A 22,738-nucleotide genomic window follows, 5' to 3' on the forward strand; every position below is an offset into this window, starting at 1 on the left:
CTTAAACCTTCGCTTCTTGGTTCACAAGGCACATTATTTGGAATGTGTCCCGCAGGATTAGGAGACATCTTAGCTGAGGCAGTGGAAAGGGTATCTATGCTACTGCTATCAGTATCACTGTTTCCCTCTTCACTTCTCACTTCATTATACAGGGGTGGACATTCAGACAATTACACATCCAAAAGACTGTCTCCATAATCATCACTGTTTAAACTCATGTCATCAAGCTCTTTCCATTTCTTCTTTTTTTGCCTTCACACCATTTTCTTTTCCCCTTCTCTCTCCACCACATTGGTAATCAAAGCTAGGGACAGCTTGACCCCTCCTATCATGTCCATTCTCCACCTTTTCTGCTCAGCATCCCATCTTGCATCTGCATAAGTACGTATAGATTTATTTGCTCTGTCCTGGTATTAATCTTTTTCTTGAGCATGGACAGCACGCCCCCAAACAATAAGCACTTCATATTGTGCAGGTCTGTGTCATTGTGTACAGAACCCTCCTTAAATTCTCAATAATCTGCAACTTAAATGTGCCATATTGTGTGAATCTCAACTGACCTTCTCTTTCTGTGATCTGATGCCATTGACCAATCCAAACACATTTATGAAGCCCTACCTTAACCACCATATGAGGACCTGGAGTATCATTGGAAGGCATCACTTCCCCTTCGCTGACAGACATATGAACGGCTCCTCTAAACAAATTTCATATGACTTTAAAACATTTAATTGTTCAATATTTTCCACAAAGTTTCAATACATTCCAAACCAATGCTGTACCCACAATCCCGTGCTTCGACACAACCACCGATTGCAACACAACACCTTATGATGTTGTCCACCGCTAGCAGCGCAGTACCACACCAACCAGCCTATACCAGCACGGCACATTGTTATATAGACCACACTTCTCAGAGCAGCTCTTCTCCTTTACAATATGCACAATCACTTGCTCCACAATGTTGCACAAATACAAAATACAATACAGTAACATTTGTCTGCTTTGTTAAAGAATGAACAGTTTCAAACCCACAAGAAATTTCCAATCACTTCGGATGAAACCTCGACCGGTGGGGTAACATCTAAATTTGTACAACTTCTCTTCTGTGCATTAAGACCCGCTATGCTAATCATCTCATATTCACACAAAGTACATCCCTATTTCAACCATGCCATTGATGACTTCTCACAACGAGCACGACCACTCAGCAGATAACATAGGCCCTCATTCTGACCCTGGCGGTCGGTGATAAAGCGGCGGCCAAGCCGCCAACAGGCAGGCGGTCTAAAATATGCAATTCTGACCCTGGCGGGAACCGCCAACACAGCCCGCCAACTTAACACTCCGACCGCCACAGCGGTACAAACAAACAGCGCGGCGGTTCCCGCCAACAGCCCGGCGGCAGACAATGTACCGCCCACCCTATTACGACCCACCAATCTGCCACCTTTTCCGGGGCGGGAGCACCGCCGATAAGAACACGGCGGAAACAGACTACGAACGGGAAAACGCTCACCTCTACGCACTCCACGCGAGATTCCGGCAGTATGGAGCCAGAGTTGCAGGTCATCCCCGCACTCCTATTCCTGCTCATATACCAGGAGCACGCCCGGCGGCGCGGAAGACATCGGTGAGTACTGCACCTACGACACAGGGGAGGGAAAAGATTACCGGCACACACCCACCCACCCACACCCACTACAACACACACATCAATGCATTCCCACAGATCACTGTCACAACCCACAAACCACCCCCCTCCGAAATAATGCAAAGACCAAAAGAAGAGATCATAAACGGGCAGATATATTGAAATATGTACACCAGTAATCCCAATTAATAAATAAACTATGTACAAAATATATACAGCTACTAAATGTAGTCCAACCACTGTCCGTGGATCACAGGGGTCCTGTGCAAAGAGGCAAGGCCCAGTCCCACGACAAGAACTCCACGGAGAGAACACTGCAGGGGCATCAGAAAGAAAATAGGACAGGCACCTCAGGGGGAAGGGAAGGGGGGGCACCTCAGCCACTTGAGTACACGACGCCAGATCCACGAGGGGACTCCATGACCACTGGCCCATCCTGGGGAGAGCAAAGCCACAGTCCAAACAGTCCATACAGTGGGTGGCCTGCCCACTGGGCCATCCTGGGGAGAGCAAAGCCACAGTCCATACAGTCCATACAGTGGGTGGCCTGCCCACTGGGCCATCCTGGGGAGAGCAAAGCCACAGTCCATACAGTCCATACAGTGGGTGGCCTGCCCACTGGGCCATCCTGGGGAGAGCAAAGCCACAGTCCATACAGTCCATACAGTGGGTGGCCTGCCCACTGGGCCATCCTGGGGAGAGCAAAGCCACAGTCCATACAGTCCAAACAGTGGGTGGCCTGCCCACTGGGCCATCCTGGGGAGAGCAAAGCCACAGTCCAAACAGTCCATACAGTGGGTGGCCTGCCCACTGGGCCATCCTAGGGAGAGCAAAGCCACAGTCCATACAGTCCATACAGTGGGTGGCCTGCCCACTGGGCCATCCTGGGGAGAGCAAAGCCACAGTCCATACAGTCCATACAGTGGGTGGCCTGCCCACTGGGCCATCCTGGGGAGAGCAAAGCCACAGTCCAAACAGTCCATACAGTGGGTGGCCTGCCCACTGGGCCATCCTGGGGAGAGCAAAGCCACAGTCCATACAGTCCATAACAGACCCCACTGCCACTGGAGGAGGCAAGTTGGCCAGAGGACATCCTGCAGCCCTGCCCGAGATAGATCCTGCCCTGCCACGTCTGCCAAAGGGCCAGCGGTTCTTGCCTTGAAGGGCCCAGTTCAGCGGTTCCTGAGACGGCGGGGCCCAGTTCAGCGGTCCTTGCCCTGAAGGGCCCAGTTCAGCGGTTCTTGAGACGGCGGGGCCCAGTTCAGCGGTTCTTGCCCTGAAGGGCCCAGTTCAGCGGTTCTTGCCCTGAAGGGCCCAGTTCAGCGGTTCTTGCCCTGAAGGGCCCAGTTCAGCGGTTCTTGAGACGGCGGGGCCCAGTTCAGCGGTTCTTGCGCTGAAGGGCCCAGTTCTGCGGTTCTTGCCCTGAAGGGCCCAGTTCAGCGGTTCTTGAGACGGCGGGGCCCAGTTCAGCGGTTCTTGCCCTGAAGGGCCCAGTTCTGCGGTTCTTGCCCTGAAGGGCCCAGTTCAGCGGTTCTTGAGACGGCGGGGCCCAGTTCAGCGGTTCTTGCCCTGAAGGGCCCAGTTCAGCGGTTCTTGCCCTGAAGGGCCCAGTTCAGCGGTTCTTGAGACGGCGGACGGTCTATGGCCAACTGCTAATTGCCTGGTGGTGCCCTCCTGGGCAGCGGGGATGGTGCTCCTTCACTGCCCACCTGGGCTGTGGGTGGTGGGGCCCTCCTGGCGAGCTGGGCTGGGTCCTCCCTGGGCAGCGGCTATGGGGGTGGGGGGCTCTCCCGGGGCAGCTGTGCCGGTTCCTCCCGGGGCAGCGGCTATGGGGGTTGTGGGCTCCTCCTGGGCAGCAGGCCTGCTGCCTGACCTCTCTGACTTGCTGCCCTTGCCCTCCTTAGTCGTGGGCCTGTGGCCCTTTCCTCCCTTTGGAGCTGTGGCTGGTGACTGTCTCTGGGTGGTGTCCGGGGGGGATGTAGAAGGCGGGCTCCTGCGGCGACCCTTCCGCCTTCTGCTCCTCTTCCCAGGGGGTGGGCTGCCTGTCCCCTTGCTGCTGGGCGAAGATCCAGACATGCGGGCTGGCGGGCTCCAATACCCCTGCACCCTTGTCAAGGGGGCTGCAGGGCTGGTGGTGGCTGAGGTGCTCTTCTTACCCCGACGAGAAGGAGGGGGGGGCTCAGGGTCAGGAAAGAAGTTAGTAGTGGCGAGGAAGAGCTTCTTGGGACAATGGAGAGTGGTAGGTACAGTGGGAATGGGAGTGGAGGGAGAGGATGTGGTTGTAGGTGAGTCACGTTTGCTGTCTTTGGGTGCAGGTGCAGGAGGGATAGGCTGTCGTGAGGTGGATGGCTGTTGGGTGGGTGGGTGGCTGCGTTTGTGTGGTGTGGAAGAGGGGGTGACAGACACAGTGGGAGAGGACACAGGGGACGTGTAAATGGCAGTGGGGGTGGTGACTGCACGTGTGCGGACTGGAGTGGAGGGTGTGCTGGTGATGGAAACACTGGCTGATGGTGAGGTGAATGGAGGTGTGAGTGTAGACGTCACAGGGAGGGAGGAGGGAGACGAGGAGGTGGGGGTCACAGAGGTGGTAGTGACTGTTGGCATGTCTGCATCGGAATGTTGCGTGTGTGAATGTCTGCGTGATCTGTGGTGCTTATGTTTGGGTGAGCTTCTCTTGGGTGTTGAGGTGTGTGCAGGCTGGTCTGATGGTGTGGGTGGGACAGGCAGAGGAACAGGAGACTGGGAGAAGGGAGTTAGTAGAGGCAGGCAGGAGACAGGGACAATGGCTGCCGTCAGTGCTGAGGCCAGAGCCTGGAACGATCGCTGATGGGCAGCCTGACCCGAATGAATGCCCTCCAGGTACGCATTGCTGCGATGAACCTCCCTCTCCACCCCCTGGATGGCATTCAAAAGGGTAGTCTGCCCAACAATGAGCGTTCGGAGGAGGTCAATGACCTCCTCACTGAGGGCAGCGGGGGTAACAGGGGCAGGGCCTGAGGTGCCTGGGGCGAAGGAGATGCCCGGCTTCCTGGCAGAGCGGGCACGGGGCGAACGCTGAGGGGCTGCTGGGAGGGTGGAGATGGTGCGCTGGGTGGCGGCTGTACCTGTAATGGCGGGGGGCACGGATGGTGCCACCCCCGCAAGGGAGCCCCCTTCCGAGGACGTGTCCGTGTCGCTGCAGGCTCCAGTCGTCCCCGTCGTGGAGCTCCCCTCGCCCTCCGTCTCACTGGTCCAGTCTGACTCTGTGGCATGGCCCTCCTGGGCCATGTGAGATGCAGCTCCCTCCTGCCCCGATGCCACTTCTCCTCCGCCTGATGATGCTGATGCACACAAGCACAGAAAGACAAACAAAAAGGGGGGGGGAGAGAGAAATAAAGGGATATTGAGTACATGGATCTCCGGTACAGTTAGCGGACATGACAGACACAGATGCCCCCTGCACTAAGTTGCGCACTTGGGGTACGCTACGCATTCCGTGGAACATGCCCTACACGCCTAGAGTTGACAACTGCACCCATGGATGACACGGCCCAGGGATGGCTGTACTGACAAACTACTGAGGGTGGTGGCTGGGGACACAGGGGCTTACGGGGGTGCCCAGCCTACAGATATCGCCCTGGCCTAGGGGGACCCACAGCCCTCCTCCCCCACCCAGACACCTCCACTGCGCGACAACAGAGTAGATAATGCTTGTACTCACCCCCTTGTGTCTGCTGTGCTGCCCTCACGCGCCCATCCAATTCAGGGTAGGCCACCGCCAGGATCCGGAACATCAGGGGGCTCAGTTGACGGCAGGCACCCCGCCTACGTTGGGAGGCCATCCCCAGCAGAGACTCGGCGGTCTTCTTGGTCCCGCAGCGGATGTCCTCCCACCTCTTGCGGCAGTGGGTGCCCCGTCGATGGTGGACCCCCAGGGCCCGGACTTCCTTGGCGATGGCACGCCAAATCCCGATCTTCTCATGGGCGCGGACCTATGTGACACGTACAGGGAGGGAGAAATACCACGTTCAAGTTTCTCAGCATTTTCCTTTCCAGTGGCCCAACGCCCCCCATCCCCGCCAGGCCCCCCGCCATGCCCCCCGCCATGCCCAACATGCCCCCCATCCCCGCCAGGCCCCCCGCCAGGCCCAACATGCCCCCCATCCCCGCCAGGCCCCCCGCCATGCCCCCCGCCAGGCCCAACATGCCCCCCATCCCCGCCAGGCCCCCCGCCAGGCCCAACATGCCCCCCATCCCCGCCAGGCCCCCCGCCATGCCCCCCGCCATGCCCAACATGCCCCCCATCCCCGCCAGGCCCCCCGCCAGGCCCAACATGCCCCCCATCCCCGCCAGGCCCCCCGCCATGCCCCCCGCCAGGCCCAACATGCCCCCCATCCCCGCCAGGCCCCCCGCCAGGCCCAACATGCCCCCCATCCCCGCCAGGCCCCCCGCCATGCCCCCCGCCAGGCCCAACATGACCCCCATCCCCGCCAGGCCCCCCGCCAGGCCCCCAAGCCAGCCAGTGGCCCCAAATCCAGATTGAATTAAACTCACTTGTTGGTCTGGAGGACCGTAGAGTAGCGCATACTGGGGGAGGACCCCATCCACAAGTTTCTCCAACTCCTCTCCAGTGAAGGCAGGGGCCCTTTCCCCAGGCGCAGCAGCCATTGTCCCTTCCAGACCGAGGTCACAGCAACACTTGCAGTATAGGTCCTCTCCTGTGAAAGTTCAAGTCGCAAGTGGATAAGTAGATAGAAAATGGCGGTCACGTCCGCGGCGGTGCGTACCGCGGCAGTGCGTCCCGCCACCGCCGGCGCCCTTCGCCATTGGCTCCTGAAACCCATAGGCTTCAATGTTAACCAATGCGGCTTCGCGCCGCGGTCTTCGCCCACCGCCCGCCGCGGTGTGCCACGCCAGCGCATTGACCTCACATCCCATTGTCACACTTCACAGGTCAGGCAGCCGCCATTTCCAGGGCCCACATGGCTCAATTTCAACTGCGTCACACAGGCCTAGGCCTTGCATAGCCACTCAGACACGCCATTCACTGCATAGAGAATCATTTACTGTGCTAGCTGTGAGTACGTACCTGTGGGTTGCTTGACTGTGTGCTCCATGTTGTCCTTCCTAGGCACCGTCCGCTGGGTTGGGCGAGGAGACGGATGAATCCTCCCGTGTACCGACCGCTGGTGGACCTGTCGACAATGGAAGAACGCCACATTATCCTGACCTACCGTCTTAACCGTGCCACTATCCATGAACTGTGTGCCCAGCTGGAGCCCGACCTGATGTCCCCCATCCGCCAACCCACAGGGATTCCCCCTCTGGTGCAGGTCCTGTCAGTACTACATTTCTTGGCAAGTGGGTCATTTCAGACAACCGTGGGAATTGCTTCTGGGATGTCTCAGCCCATGTTTTCGAAGGTGTTATCCAGAGTGTTGTCTGCCCTGATGAAATTCGTGAGGAACTACATCATTTTCCCTGAGGTGGGCGAATTGGCTACAGTGAAGGGTGATTTCTACGCCCTTGGACATATTCCCAACGTAATTGGTGCCATTGATGGGACCCATGTGGCTTTGGTTCCCCCAAGAGACAGGGAGCAGGTGTACAGGAACAGAAAAAATTACCATTCAATGAACATCCAGGTGGTGTGTTTGGCTGACCAGTACATCTCGCATGTAAATGCCAAATTCCCAGGGTCAGTGCATGACGCCTACATCCTCAGGAATAGCAGCATCCCTTACGTGATGGAACAGCTACAGAGACACCGTGTATGGCTAGTGGGGGACTCTGGGTACCCCAACCTGTCGTGGCTACTGACCCCAGTAAGGAATCCCCGGACCAGGGCAGAGGAACGGTACAATGAGGCCCATGGGCGTACTAGGAGGGTGATCGAACGCACCTTTGGCCTCCTAAAGGCCAGGTTTCGGTGCCTGCATATGACAGGTGGATCCCTAATGTACTCACCTAAGAAGGTGTGTCACATCATCGTGGCCTGCTGCATGCTTCACAACCTGGCTTTGCGCCGCCAGGTGCCTTTCCTGCAGGAGGATGGTCGAGACGGTGGTGTTGTGGCAGCGGTGGAACCTGAGGAGAGTGACGAGGAGGAAGACGACGGGGCTGAAACAGACAACAGGGACAGAATCATTGAACAGTACTTCCAATAGGACACAGGTAACATTTCAAAGATAATTTAGTAAAAGTTAACTACTCTCCAGCATCTCTGCTGCCTGTCTATTTGCCCCAGTGTATGATGACTGAGTTTTGGCTTTTCCCTCCCTATTTCAGATCTGGGGTCCCCACTACGAGTCCTGTGCTTCGTTTCCCCATGGACTACAGCTTTGTGGCAGCTGTTTGTTGACTTCACCATGTACAAGGACATATTTGCACTGTCATGTCAATTACAATCTATTGAAATCACAGCCAGACTCCAGATATTTTGGTGCAAAATCGGTGTTTATTTAAGTGCTCAAAATGGGATGGGTGGTTTCAAGTGGGTGGGGGCTATGGTGAAGGAATGTCCATGGCAGAGTCCAGAGTAACAGTCACACAGGTGCATTGTCCAGAGGCCTGTGGAGAGATGGAGCATGGGCAGTTCAAGGATGGACAGGGTGACTATGTGGGACAGTGGGATGACATCAGGTGGTATCCATTGCTGGCGGGGGTCTTGACATCCTACTCTGTCTTCTTGCGAGATCTCAGGGCCCTCTTGCGGGGTGGTTCTTCTCCTGCAGGAGGTGGGGGTCTGGTGGGCTGCTGCTGTGCGGGGGCCTCCTGTCCACTAGCGCCGGCGGAGGTGGTTGGCTGTTCTTGGTCCAGGCTAGTGGCAGGGGCCCTTGGGTGTTGTTCAGTGTCCGCCCTGTTGTTGACGAGGTCCTGCAGCAGCCCTACCATGGTAACCAGGGTGGTGTTGATGGCTCTGATGTCCTCCCTGTACCCCCGATAGTGTTCCTCCTGCAGCACCTGGATCTCCTGGAACCGGGCCAGTACCGTCGCCATCGTCTCCTGGGAGCGGTTGTATGCTCCCATGATGGTGGTGAGGACCTCGTGGAGAGTGGGTTCCCTGGGCCTCTCCTCCCCCCCCTGTCGCACAGCTGCCCTCCGAGTTCCCCTGTTTCCCTGGGCCTCTGCCCCCTGGCCGGTGTGCCCACTACCACTGCCCCAAGGTCCCTTTTGTTGTTGGGGTGGTGGGTTATCCTGGGTGCCCTGTAGTGGTAGACACACCGCAGATTGACGCGCCCTGGAGACAGAGGCATGGGCCCGCTGGGTGGGAGCTGTGCTGGTGTTCCCAGAGGGGTTTGGATCTGTAGTGGCCTGGGCCTGTGTGAGGGGAACCGACTGTCCAGAGGTCCCCGATGGTCCGGGCTGGTCATCGGTGTCCAGGTCGACAGAGCTGCTGTCATCGCTGACGGCCTCTTGGGTGGGGGGTGTGGATAATTCTGGCCCCTCCGCCGCGGTGTGTTGACGGTCGGGTCCTGCAGGGGTATAGAGGTATGGTTATAGTTTCAATGTGTGGCATATGGGTGTATCTGTGGGTTCTCGTGTCCCCAAGTGCTGGCATTCGTGTGTGGGGGCTTTGGTGAGGGTGGCTTGTGGGGGGGATGTGTATATGCATTGGGCATGCTTTGGTGATGGGTGTCCATGCTTAGTGGACGCATGCAGGCCTAGGTTTTGGGATGTGTGGGTTGTGATGGTGAGACATTGGCGGGGAATAGGTGTGCTGGGGGTGGGGGTGAGGATGGTGGTGGGGGTGAGGATGGTGGTGGGGGTGAGGATGGGGGTGAGGATGGGGGTGGGGGTGAGGGTGGGGTTCGAGGATGGGGTTGAGGTTTGGGGTCTGATTTGGCATGCAGGTGGGGGGGAAGCAGTATTGAAGCTTCAACTTACCAGTATCCATTCCTCCGCCGACTCCTGCGAGGCCGTCAGGATGCAGGATGTTCAAGACTTCCTCCTCCCATGATGTGAATTGTGGGGGTTGAGGTGGGGGTCCTCCGCCAGTCTTCTGCACGGCGATGTTGTGCCTGGATACCATGGAACGCACCTTCCCCGTAGGTCGTTCCATCGCTTCCTGATGTCTTCCCGATTTCTGGGGTGCTGTCCCACTGCGTTCACCCTGTCGACAATCCTCTGCCATAGCTCCGTCCTCCGGGCAATGCTGGTGTATTGTATCTGTGTGCCGAACAGCTGGGGCTCTACCCGAACGATTTCCTCCACCATGACCCTGAGTTCTTCGTCTGTGAAGCGGGGTTGTCTTTGGGGTGCCATGGGGTGGTGTGTATGATGTGTGGGGTGGAGTATGTGTATTTAAGTGAGTTGAGTGTGGTGGTGTGTGTTGTTTTGTGTGTGGATAGTGTGTGGGTGATGGTGTTGAGTGGCTGTGGCTGTTATTTTTTGGATGCTGGTGTCTCGCTCTTGCCTTCTTGACGAATTTTTTAGCGTAGGGGTTTGTGGGTGATGTGGGTGTGTGTTTTATATTGTATTGTGTGTGTGGGAGTGGTGTGTGTATGTGTATCAGGTGTGTGGGATTCAAATCGTCCAATGTGGCTGAGTTTTGTTCGTTTGTGGGTATTCTGACCGCGGCGGTGTGTCCCGCCAATGGAATACCGCGTTTGAATGACCGCCGCGTGGATTCGTGGGTCGTAATGGGATGGGCGTATTTCTGTTGGCGTGGCGGTGGAGGTTTGGTCACCTCCACCTTTCCGCCGACCGCTGGTCTGGCGGTCTGTTGTGGCGGTCGGATTTTCGGAGGTTTGCCTTCTGCGGGTCAGAATGACCGTGGCGGGTTTCCGCGACCGCGGCGGGATTATGGAGGATTTCTGACCGGCGGTAGGCGCCTTTTACCGCCGAGGTCAGAATGACCCCCATAATATGGTGTCTACTACACCTTTTGAACTATCCCGGGATCTTAGGCCACCTGGGCACTGATAACGATTTCAACTCCTTTATAAATCACCACAGTTTCGCAACATACAAACGTCTCCGCAACTCACCATCCAACCTCACAATCACTGCAAACTAAATGCTGCACAACTCTGTTTATACTAACATTCCCAACGCCAATATGACTCTCTTCCCTGTCTCCGAACTTCACCAATTCTACAACTCTGGACATGGGCGCATGGGATTGAGCTCTTAGGGACTAACTACTCTAGAGTATAGTTCTAGTTCTCCTCACTTCAGAAAGAGAACCATCCTCGTCGCTACCATCTGATCCAACGACGATTGCCAATTGTTGACTCTGAATCTTTCCTTCTCTGTTCCTAGGAGTGAACAGACTTGCATCAAATTATTTAAGCTCTATTACAGTGCAAACAAATGGCCACACATTCAATCCGAGAAACCAACTTAATGTTTCAAAAGGCTTTCTTACAGACTCAAACGCAAACTTACATAACTAATTCTCAAAACCATATTGTAGACATACAAAATCACTAAAGGAGTCAAAACTTCACATTATATTGAATCGGATTAACATATGCAATACCAATATCTCAATAGCGACAATACAGAAAATCAGGAAAAGTGTTTGGTGTTTAAAATCCAAAATCAGATTCTCCTGCCTAACTATTGAATATAGATGTCTAACTATTCTAATATTTAGAAGGGTTTTAGAGAAATGGTCAGCATAACAAACCTTCTGTAGAATATTCCATCAAGATAGGTGTGTGCAGCATATAGCTGCTGAATCTTTAGTAATTTGAGGTCTATACCTCAGAGAGGTCTGCTCTGCTCAAAGGAATAAAAGGTTTCTGAATCTTTCACTAACAAAACCACGCTTAAATCTCAATCCTTCCAATAATGATATCATTGTCAGACTCTTCCTCTGAAAAACAAAATCATAAATCAAATGGATAATCGGTAACAGTTTCTCCTTTATGTTTCTTCTATGTAGCCTTGGTGCAGCCTCGGGCTCAGGAATTTCAAATTGATAACTGCCAATTCAGGATACTCCTTCCATTCTTGTGACACTTCTCTCAGACTCTCTTGCTCTCACTCTCAATAGGCTCTCCATTATTTCAGCACCTGCAGCTTTAGAAAAATATGCAAAAAGTAAACTTCACATTGACAATTAAAACACAGGAAAAATGTGGACCTTCACTCAGGCCAAGTGAAATATACACAAGTACCCTTTCAAAATTAATGGTTTCTGTACGCCTTGTTATGTTGAAAATAAAATGATTATAAAGAATTTTAGGGGCATATTTATACTCCGCCTGCGCCGAATGTGCGTCTAAATTTTTGACGCATATTCAGCGCAAACGTTGCCCCGTATTTAAACTTTGACGCCCGAGCCCGCGGACGACAAAATTCCGCCGTGTGCATAATTTTTTGGATGCGGCAACCCGCCTTGCGTTATTCATATGCAAGGTAGGAGTTCCCGTCCAAAAAATGACTTAAACGGCCATGCGTCGTATTTGTGCTTTCGGGCAAAAATTACGCACGACCGGGAGGCGGAGCCGGAAAATGACACACAGCCCGATTTGCGTCAAAAATGAACGCCTGGGTCAGGGCAGGCGTTAAAATGGGGCAAACACACCTGTATTTAATCAGAACACACAGAAGCAACAGCAGAGCAGCAGAGCAGCAACAGGGAGCCATGGAGGTGATTCTAATCCAGCGTGCACGCAGACGCAGAGCCCAGCAGCAACAACAGCAGCTACCACAACACCAGCCAGGACCCCAAAGGCAGCGCAGAAGGCAGGAGAGGATATTCCGCCCCAGAACAACCCTTCATGGCCTCAGGGAATACGACATCATCCAGAGGTACAGGTTGAACTGGCAGGCCATTAATCAGCTGCTGCACAACATTGAACCGCAGTTGGCCCCCACTTTGCTGACACCCCGCACCATCCCAACAGAAACCATGCTGCTTGCCGTACTTCATATGCTGGCAAGTGGCTCTTTTCAAACAACTGGTGCCCTGGTTGCCAGAATATCACAACCATCATTCTCCGCCTTTTTGCCAAAGTACTGGATGCCATCATTGGACTTACACCCCGCCACATCTGCTTCCCTAACGCACTGCAGAAGCAGCAGGAAACAAAACAGGGGTTCTACCTCATCAGTGGCTTCCCACATGTCCTTGGTGTAATCGACTGCACACATGTACCCCTTGTGCCACCTGCTGCAACTGAACACCTCTACCGCAACAGGAAGCACACATATTCCATCAACGTGTAGGCCATTGTCGATCACCAGGGATTGAGCACCAACATCGTGGCTAAATATGCTGGGAGTGTACATGACTCCTTCATCTTCCGTCACTGCACCATCAATGAACACTTCCAGGATGGACGGTATGGCAATGGACTACTTGTTGGTAAGTACAAAAACCTACTTATATACACACTGCACAGCAACCCTCTAGGACACACAACACATACACCACAGCAGCAACATGTCGACAGGAACACACTGAGGTCGTGACATCCCTAGCCATGTTTCTTAGGTCTGCAGTGAACCTTTCACACATCTGAAATTACTGTACAGCCTAATTTTAAGATGTCAAAGATCACAACGTGTGGAGTGGGTTGCCTAAATGTCACCTTTCAAAATGTAAATGTCCCAATGACGTTTGCATGAATCCATTGCATAAGTCTAAAGGTATGGGATGTCCAGGGTACATTGATTTGAATGTGTTAACAACAATGTCAATTTTAACCTGTGTATGGAACTATCATCTCACCCCCAGTGAAGACACAGGGACACCTGCATCACAAGTCACAATGCTAGGGAGGGCACACTGTACTGCAAATCCCAAAACATACTGCTGACAAACGGTCAGCATCCAAACACTCGCTCAGCCAAGGAAACAACACAATGCAGATGGTACATCCTACAAGCTTAGGATGCTACATCATTACACAAAAGAGTCACAGACAACACAAGACAACTACTGCCATGCAAGGTCATTTCAATAGGACCAGCTACATCAACATGATCCCATTCATTTTCTCTTGCAGCTGATCAGGGGTATGGCATCCAGCCATGGATTATGACACCTATTGGCAACTCGAGTACTGCTGCAGAGCGTGCCTACAACGACGCACATAGGAGGACCCGCAGCATAGTCGAGAGGACCTTCGGCATCCTCAAGTCAAGGTTCCGGTGCCTCGACATCACTGGTGGTAGCCTCCTATATTCCCCGGAGATGGTCTGTAAGATCATCCTAACATGTGCAATATTGCACAACATTTGCATCAAAAGGAACATTCCCCTCCTGGAACCAGAGCCCCACATGCCTGAAGAGGAGGAAGAGGAGGATGCTGGCCTGCAACATGAGGGGGAACTACAGAACACGGCCGCTGGTATACGCAGGCGGCAACATATCGTCAACAATTTCTTTTAAATATAATCACCTTCACCACTTTAGTTAACTAATTTAAATAAACACCTATAATAATCACCATATCATGGTCTGGCTATTCATTTTTGCACACCTTCATCTCTACTTATCAGAATAAGAGTGTTGCCTCATGGAGCATTGCTGAGATACTGATCAGGACACTGAAAATCCCAGAGCTAATGTGATGCCTAACATACAATGGTCACATACACACACACTGTAAATGACATCTATCATGTACATTTCTCCTTTGAAGGCCAATAGCAGAGGACCACACCTATTTCACACATATTTCACACATACATGTTGAAATCAAGGTCCAACGCAGCATATGGCACACAACTAAGACACCATCACTCAATAAGGGGAAAACAAGCCTCATACATGAGGCAGTCGATGTGCTTTTGCATCAGTAACAGGAATGTCTGACCAGACCCTTGACAGCAGTAAGTCCAACTGCATCCAATGTTTGCAAGGACTATCTGTGACCAGAGTTCCATAGAAGCAGAACATAGACAGCGCAAGTGCCACATATATGAGCAGTATTGCACACATGACATTCCATGTACATGTCAGCCCATTTCCTAACTCCTGACACACCCATGCACCTGGTCACAACCCACCTGTCTGAAGAGGTCCTGGAATACTAAGATGTGTACCCTGATATTACCTCCTCTACACACACAGACTAACAATAGCAATCCAGTGTGCTGCACCCTTTCCTATGGTATGCCATTGTCACAGAACATCTGACTGCATGGACGTCAGGTTAATTTATACACTGTCTTCTAGTTTCAAAGCCTTGTTAGCACCTGTAGATTGCTTCCCGTGTGAAAATGTCTGTTGGCCCTTAGAATGCAAATCTCACCTACAGGACTGGTGAGAAACAGATGCAGCCCACACCTGTGATCACCTCCATGCACACCACCCATTTCAAAAAGCACTGCCCCTGCTGATGCCTGGAACAGCATAAGAGTTGCCATTTTGTCAAATACACCGTTAAGCATTGATACTAATTAAGCTGTGTAACACAGCCCTTGGGTTCATTTGTCACCTTCAAAAACACAGGGCATACACAGTTTGACATGTCAACTGTCTAGTTCGTCCTCCAAACAGTCTGAGTCAGACCACTCATTATGGGGGTTATTCTAACTTTGGAGGAGTGTTAATCCGTCCCAAAAGTGACAGTAAAGTGACGGATATACCACCAGCCGTATTACGAGTTCCATAGGATATAATGGACTCGTAATACGGCTGGTGGTAAATCCGTCACTTAACACCTCCTCCAAAGTTAGAATAACCCCCTATGTAACTTGTCATATTGCTGGATCCTGAATCACCCTGCATTCTGTCAGCCTGACTGGCATCTGTCTGTGCGTCACACTAAAGTACCCCTGTGTCTACATATGTACCACACTTGCGTTAGCAAACCTCTCATTCATCAGGGGGTATTGGGCATGGGCTTCTTCAATGCATACCCAAATACATTGTATAGCATCATCTGCCTTTTAACTGTAACATTTGAGTAAAATCCTCTGGGAAAAGCAAAATTCATTGCCCATCCCTTGTCTGGGTCTCATTTATGCATGAATGACAAAGTGTGACAGTGTCCCAGGGCCGTAGGCAGGGATTGGGTACGGGGCCTTCAGCAGAACAAGCAACCTCTGATAATGTCCATGAAAAATACACACATGCCAGGACCATGACAGTTCACACACAGAATCACAGTGCTCACAACATATTGATGGGCGTGTGTGGTTAATAGTTGCGAGAATAATCAGCACAGAGGCTATGATGTTCCCAGATGCAGTGGGAATTGCAGAGGCTAACCTGTGTACAAATGTTGTAATGACACCTGAGACATTATCTCACTCAGCACACCAAGGTTGCCCTGTTGACTGTCTCATTACACGTCTTTAGTGACAGGGTGGGACCATCCCCATGTAGGTTCACATGTCCTCATCCACTTTACTCACATTGATCAACCAAGGATACTCAGTAGATACAGGAATAGCTGTCACTGGCTCATGATGAGTCCTGGACCGAACTGTGACAAATTACACCCCAAACTATATACAGGATCATAATTGGACCACACACATGAACAAGACACCTATGTGCAATTGATCACTGGAAATATGTGGACATGTACTGTCTTGTATGCTGGTCCACCACAGCCACTTGATAGTTGGGGCTCACTTGTATGTCCTCAACTGTGGTGTCATCATACAGTTGAGATTCACCCTTGTCTGTCTGTGCAAACAACATGGTACCCACTTCCTCAATGCATGTGTATGACTCACTGTGGGATTCACCAACTAGTGCCTAGGAAGCTGTTACCAAAACTCTAGGACATAGGATGTTGAAAATGTGGACCATTGACATGAACAAGCGGCTGCCATCTATCTGGTGCATGCTTTGTCACATGTAGTGTCTATGTTACCCTAAATCTTGGAAGTCCACATTACGGATGTTGCTACATGTATGACTAACACATGCCCTCTCTCATTTCCACAATGACTTGCATCTAAGGATTGGACACATGGACGTCACATTCATACAAGCATATGTGCAATAATGCTTCATGTGAAACACACACACTTGGTCAACAAGTACATCAGTTGCCAAAGCACACACTTTGAGCCAAAGGCATTTAGGTATTGTACATATGTGCGTCACATTGCTATCCTCTCCTTATGCCAAACATGCCCAATTTGTGCAACACATATATGTAGGCCACACTTATGACCAACTATTGTGTCAGCCAACCGTAAAAATACTGTGAAGGGAGTAGCGGATCATGGTCCGCTGCAGTATGATGTCACACATGTGAACATACACCATCAACACCATAGTGTGTTCAATCAGCCTATCTCTGATGTGTTCCAAATGTAACATAACAAAAAAACAGAAAAATTGCCAAAAACCAGTTAATGCACTGAAAGTTTGACGTTCCTAGCGTTATGCGTCATTTTTTGCCCACCAATACTGTATTTGCGTCATTTTTTTGACACACAGGAGTGAAAATTAGCCCGCATCCAGATATTTGTACAGGCCATGTACTATTATTTGGATGTAGGCTAATTTTCACTCCTGTGCGTCAAAAAAATTGACGCAAAAACAGTTTTGGTGTACAAAAAATGACGCATAACGCGAAAAAGGGCAGACATTTCATACAGGAAGTGATGTAATAGGATATCCTGTTTACAGATCATGTACAGTGGGTGTACTTTCACTTTCACTTTGCAGTCTATGATTCTTCTAGACTGTGTGGCAATGTAGAGAGTGGTGTCCTGAGATTTTGTGCTTTTTTGTCCTGTGTGCTATCTGTATTGTAAATTTTTGAAATAAATATTGTTGGTGTATACTGTCCTACTGTGTTTTGTGTACATTTGTCCATTTACCTAGTGTTTTTGTTGTTTGTTGGAGTCTGTTGTGGGTAGTGTTAGTTTGGGGTTAGTTGGGCTCTTTTAGTGGTTAAGTTTACTTTTCATCTGTATTTGTACCCCTACTTTCCCCCTTTTCCCCTTTCTATTTCTTTTACCCCTATTCCCTTTAACATTTCCACTATGTCTGGTAGGCCACGTCTTTAAAGGATGGGTGAAGAGGAGTTGGGGGGGTTCATATGGCTTGTGTGCCATTTCTTGCCACTCATGATCGAGGCAGGGGGCAGGGTGATACAGGGGTGTCCAACAGAGGCGCGCAAAATCCGGTGGGGAACGGTGCTGCACCACCTGCAGCATGTGTATGCCAGCCAGAGGAGTGACCACCAGCTGAAGCACCGGTGGGCTGACCTCATCACCAGGGAGCAGGATCTCTTGGACCACCTGGGAATCATGATTGGTGGCACTGTTGGTGAGTACTAATCATGTAAAATTTCACGATTAAATGCTCTGTAGTGACATAAGAGGATTTGTACTATGTCTGCCAGCTAACTTGCTGACTGTGTGTAATGCTGGGGAAACATACAGGGATAATTGATGCACTATGGTAAGGATAACAATTGCTAGCTGTCAGGTAGCACGTGCTCAGCAAACTTACAGGATACTTTTCCATGCAGTAAATTGGTGCGGCCTTTGTGTCAGACAACCAATCAAAATAGGAGCCAATGATGTCTAGATAGGGTACTATTGACAGAGAAGTAAAGATGTACACACATATTGGCTAACTTTGTTGACGCAATAGCTAGACTGACTTTAGAATCACTACATGATGCAGAAAATGAGTGCTGCCTTCACGTCAATTGATAATAGCAAAGTGGCTCAGCTATATGTCTCATGTGAGTCTGGTGAGTGTGGAAGGAAAGCGTTCACGGAAGTACTATGAATGTTTGGGATTATTGTGTTACTTGGGGGCATATTTATACTCCGTTTGCGCCAAATTTGCGTAGTTTTTTTCGACGCAAATTCGGCGCAAAACTAACGCCATATTTATACTTTGGCGTTAGACGCGTCTAGCGCCAAAGTTTGAGGAATGAGCGTCATTTTTTTGCGTGAACGCCTTCCTTGCGTTAATGAGATGCAAGGTAGGCGTTCCCGTCTAAAAAAATGACTGCGACGCAAATGCGTCGTATTTATACTCCCGGGCAAAAATCACGCCCGGGAGTGGGCGGGGCAAAAAAACCCGCATTTGCGCCTCTTTTTAACGCCTGGGTCAGGGCAGGCGTTAAGGGACCAGTGGGCTCAAAATGAGCCCACAGCTGCCCTCCCATGCCCCACGGACCCCCCCTGCCACCCTTGCCCACCCCAGGAGGACACCCAAGGATGGAGGGACCCATCCCAGGGACATTCAGGTAAGTATAATTTTTTTTTTTTTTTTTTTTGGCATAGGGGGGCCTGATTTGTGCCCCCCTACATGCCACAATGCCCAATGGCCATGCCCAGGGGACATAAGTCCCCTGGGCATGGCCATTGGGCAAGGGGGCATGACTCCTGTCTTTACTAAGACAGGAGTCATGTAAATGGCGTCTGGGCGTCGTTAAAAATGGCGCAAATCGGGTGGAGGCGATTTATTTGCCTCAACCTGACTTGCCCCATTTTAAGACGCCCTAACGCCATTTTTCCCTACGCCGGCGCTGCCTGGTGTACGTGTTTTTTTTCCACACACACCAGGCAGCGCCGGTCTGCTAGCGCCGGCTAACGCCATTCAATAAATACGGCGCCCGCATGGCGCTTCAGAATGGCGTTAGCCGGCGCTAATCTTTTTGGCGCAAAACTGCGATAGCGCAGTTTTGCGTCAAAAAGTATAAATATGGCCCTTGATCTTTTTGGATACATGTCAGATCTGGATTTGAAAACATCGTGAAAAGGTGTAAGGTGCCCTCAGCTAACATCTTAGAATGTTTGTTGGAGTTAGATGTGCCACATTCCAAATATGAATGGCAGTCCAAAGGTATGCACATGGCTTCACATCTCCATGGTTGGTGCAAATCACCATAGCTGGGCCACATCAATTGAATCAAATGTAACAACAGGAGGGCTTACAAAAGTCCCTGCCCCTCCCTCTGTACATTGTACCTATGTGTAATAAATGTGTCATAGCCACAAGGCATGTTTGACTGGTAATGTAATCCTCAAGTAACCAGGCTTTGGATGTCTCTCTTGGATGCACATGATGAGACGATTACACTCCATATTTTTTTTCAGGTCACCAATTACGGGGCATGTTTGCAACCACATGATAGTTAGGGCCCATATATGTGTGCAGATATGTGTGTAACTGTCACAGGAGACCCATGCTATGTACAAGTTGGCCGTGATATATCAGATGCAGAATCATCATGTCTGAATGGCTGCCATTTCCTTATTCAGCCTACACATTGTATATGTTTATGAAATTGTTGCTCTGTGCACAGATTTTGAGCACATTTCTTCCTTCCATGCCTTACAGGTGGACCGGCACCCTACACTGTGGTAGAGGTGGCAACATTTGAGGACCCCGACCACTCCAGTAAGTGTTGATATGTCTGTTATGTGTTGTGTTTGCTGTTTATGGACTCGTGTGTGTTGAACGCATAGCAAGGTGTGATGCGTTGGGCAATCATTTCTCTTGTTCCATGAGTGGGATTTCAGTTTCACACATGTTTTGAGTTGGCCAATGCGTATCCAATGGTATTATGTAGGGATTGTAGGCCATTCCTGTAGGCCCCACTGTGAGTACTGGGGTTAGTCATGTGGAGGACACTTGTATCAACAAGAGTCGCACTGGAAGTCAGCTCTGATTTAGTCAGCCTGTCAGACCCACATTCACCAAGATTGGTACAGCAAATTGCTTTCCAATAGACTTCTTCTTCCCTATTTACCAACGTAATTATGAAACTGTAGGTAGAACCTCCTAGCAGCATGTACTTCCACATGTAGTGCTACAAGTGTGTGGAACTTGAGTGCAATGGCCTAGGTGTGCATGCAAATCATGATCATGGGTGTTCTTGCAACTCTGTGTCTGATGTAAGTCAGGCCTTACTGGAAGTATATGTTGTGTACCAAGTTCTGCATATCCTGACATGTGTGGCCCAGGATTGCTCTAGGTTTTGCTGACTCCTAATTGTTGATAGACCTTACCTGTGGTGTGTATGTAGAGCCGAACACGTGTAGAGTTTTCTATACACTCCTCGGTGTACATGTTGTTGGAAATTGATAGTTGTTTATCCACCCCCCACCCTCAAACACGGCCATGGGTTTGTGAATGGGGTACCTAGTACTGATGCTACCAGTATGTTACACATACATGTGAAAAAGTGACTGTTTAGTTGGAACCTAGTATACACACTCAGGTATGGCACTTGGTACTATACTGGCAAGTCCAGTTACAACTTGCAGACCATGTGGCTTTAGTTTTGCATTCCGTACACTGACATTTGTAGCCAAGGTCTTGGCGGAGGATATGCAGCATGATTCTTAGCTGATAACTGACAGAACTCAGATGGCAAGTCAAAGCCAGTTGCTACCCATCTTGAAGGTTATGGATGTGCTATGTGTGATGTGACCTTTGTAGGCTGGCCTACCATGTACTTCCTCAGGGACATTCAATGATCTGTATTGTGATATGAGCTGTTACAACTACTGTAGATGTATTGTCTGATTAACTTCTTGTGCCATTTCACACAATGCAGTTACTAATGTAGAATATTTGCATTTGTCTTCACAGCTGCAAACATGACTCCAGACCAGGTCCGTGAATTCCAGCGCCGGGCCATGAGATAACAGCACATCCTGCTGGTGGAGTCGGGGTTCAGGAGGATGGCCCGGCTATATCACCATGAACGGGCCTCCGGGGCATGGAGAGCCTTCCCACAGGGTGGGCCTACTTTGCCCACCACAGCCACCACCAGCACAACCACCACTTCAAGCCAGGTGGCCCCACCCACAGCTGGGACTGTTGTGCCTACATCTGCTGGACTTCCAGGCACCAGCATTGCTACAGGTGCAGGACGGCCCACTGGACCTGGCATCACACACACACAGACCTCCTCCACCGGTACCCAGACTGCCACAGCTCCATCTGTTGACCCTGCAGCCTTCCACAACATGGAACGGAAGATGAACCGTGTGCTGCGCAAGTTAAGCCACCTGAGCCGGGATGTGCGCCACATTAACCAGCGTGTTAAGTCAATCAAGAGGACCCTCCGCAGGGGCAACCTCTAGACTGTATTTGAAATGGAAATGATCCCCTCCCCTCCCTCCTCTTTCCTTGTTCTTATAGTTAGTGGGCTTAGGGGGCTTAGTGTTAGGTTAGTATAGGCTGTTAGTTTAGTTAGTGTTAGTGGGTCCTGATTCTTTCTATTTTTACTTATTAAGTGTGTGGGTGGGTGGGGTGCTATGTTGGGGTTCTTGTGTGTTTAAAAAAAAAATACAAAAAAATATATAATTGTTTAGGATAGTATAGTATGTGTTTAGGTTAGTATGTGTTGTCCTCAATGTGTCCCGTCTCATAAGGGGGGTGGGGGGTAGATGTTTAGAATGTTTCGTTACATGTGATAAGTAAGTGTAGCTTAGGTTAGTTAGGGACAGTAGTGGGTAATGAGTAGTCAGGGTAGATTAGGGTAGGTAAGATTTTTCCCTCAGTTTCCTCTTCTGTGATTAGCATTTAATAAATATTTGGTTAACCCTTAACAGTATGTGTTAAATGGTACTTGATCCTGGGTTTGGATTCAGTGTACATACATTTTGTACTATTACATTTGTGTCCTATGCTACAAACAAATCCCAACTGAGCTGTACGATTGGCAGCTAGCCCAGAGCTACCTTGCAAAGTGTCCACCCTTCGTTGCAACCACCAATCACAGTTAATATGGATGACAATGTGTTTCTGTTGATAAGTGTGTTTTCAAAGACACAAACAGTGCTTCCAGACTTGTTATTGGGGGAACAGTTTTAGGTCTGACTGCAGTGTGATGATCAAGGACACCCTTATAAGATGAGTTCTCATTGGCACGCTTGTATTCTTGTCTTCATGACTCTCATACGTCATTTGTGACACAGTTCAGCATGATTACCTATTTGTATGTAAACTCAGACACCTTCATTTATGCAGTTTTTGTAGTGTTTGCTTAGATTAGTGTGCACTGTTATATGTGTTATTATTGCATGTTGACAACATTTTGCGGCCACTATTTGATGACTTAGATATCCCTTGAGGAAGCATTATTCTGTCCAACACAGCATGATGGTGTACGGTTTCTCACTTCATCAGATCTTACCCTCAGGAAGGGCAGAGTATGATGCAATCATGGGCACTGTGCTAATTTATCTGACTGCATA

The sequence above is a fragment of the Pleurodeles waltl genome, chromosome 1_1 (genome assembly GCF_031143425.1).
Source record: "Pleurodeles waltl isolate 20211129_DDA chromosome 1_1, aPleWal1.hap1.20221129, whole genome shotgun sequence".
Taxonomy (NCBI): domain Eukaryota; kingdom Metazoa; phylum Chordata; class Amphibia; order Caudata; family Salamandridae; genus Pleurodeles; species Pleurodeles waltl.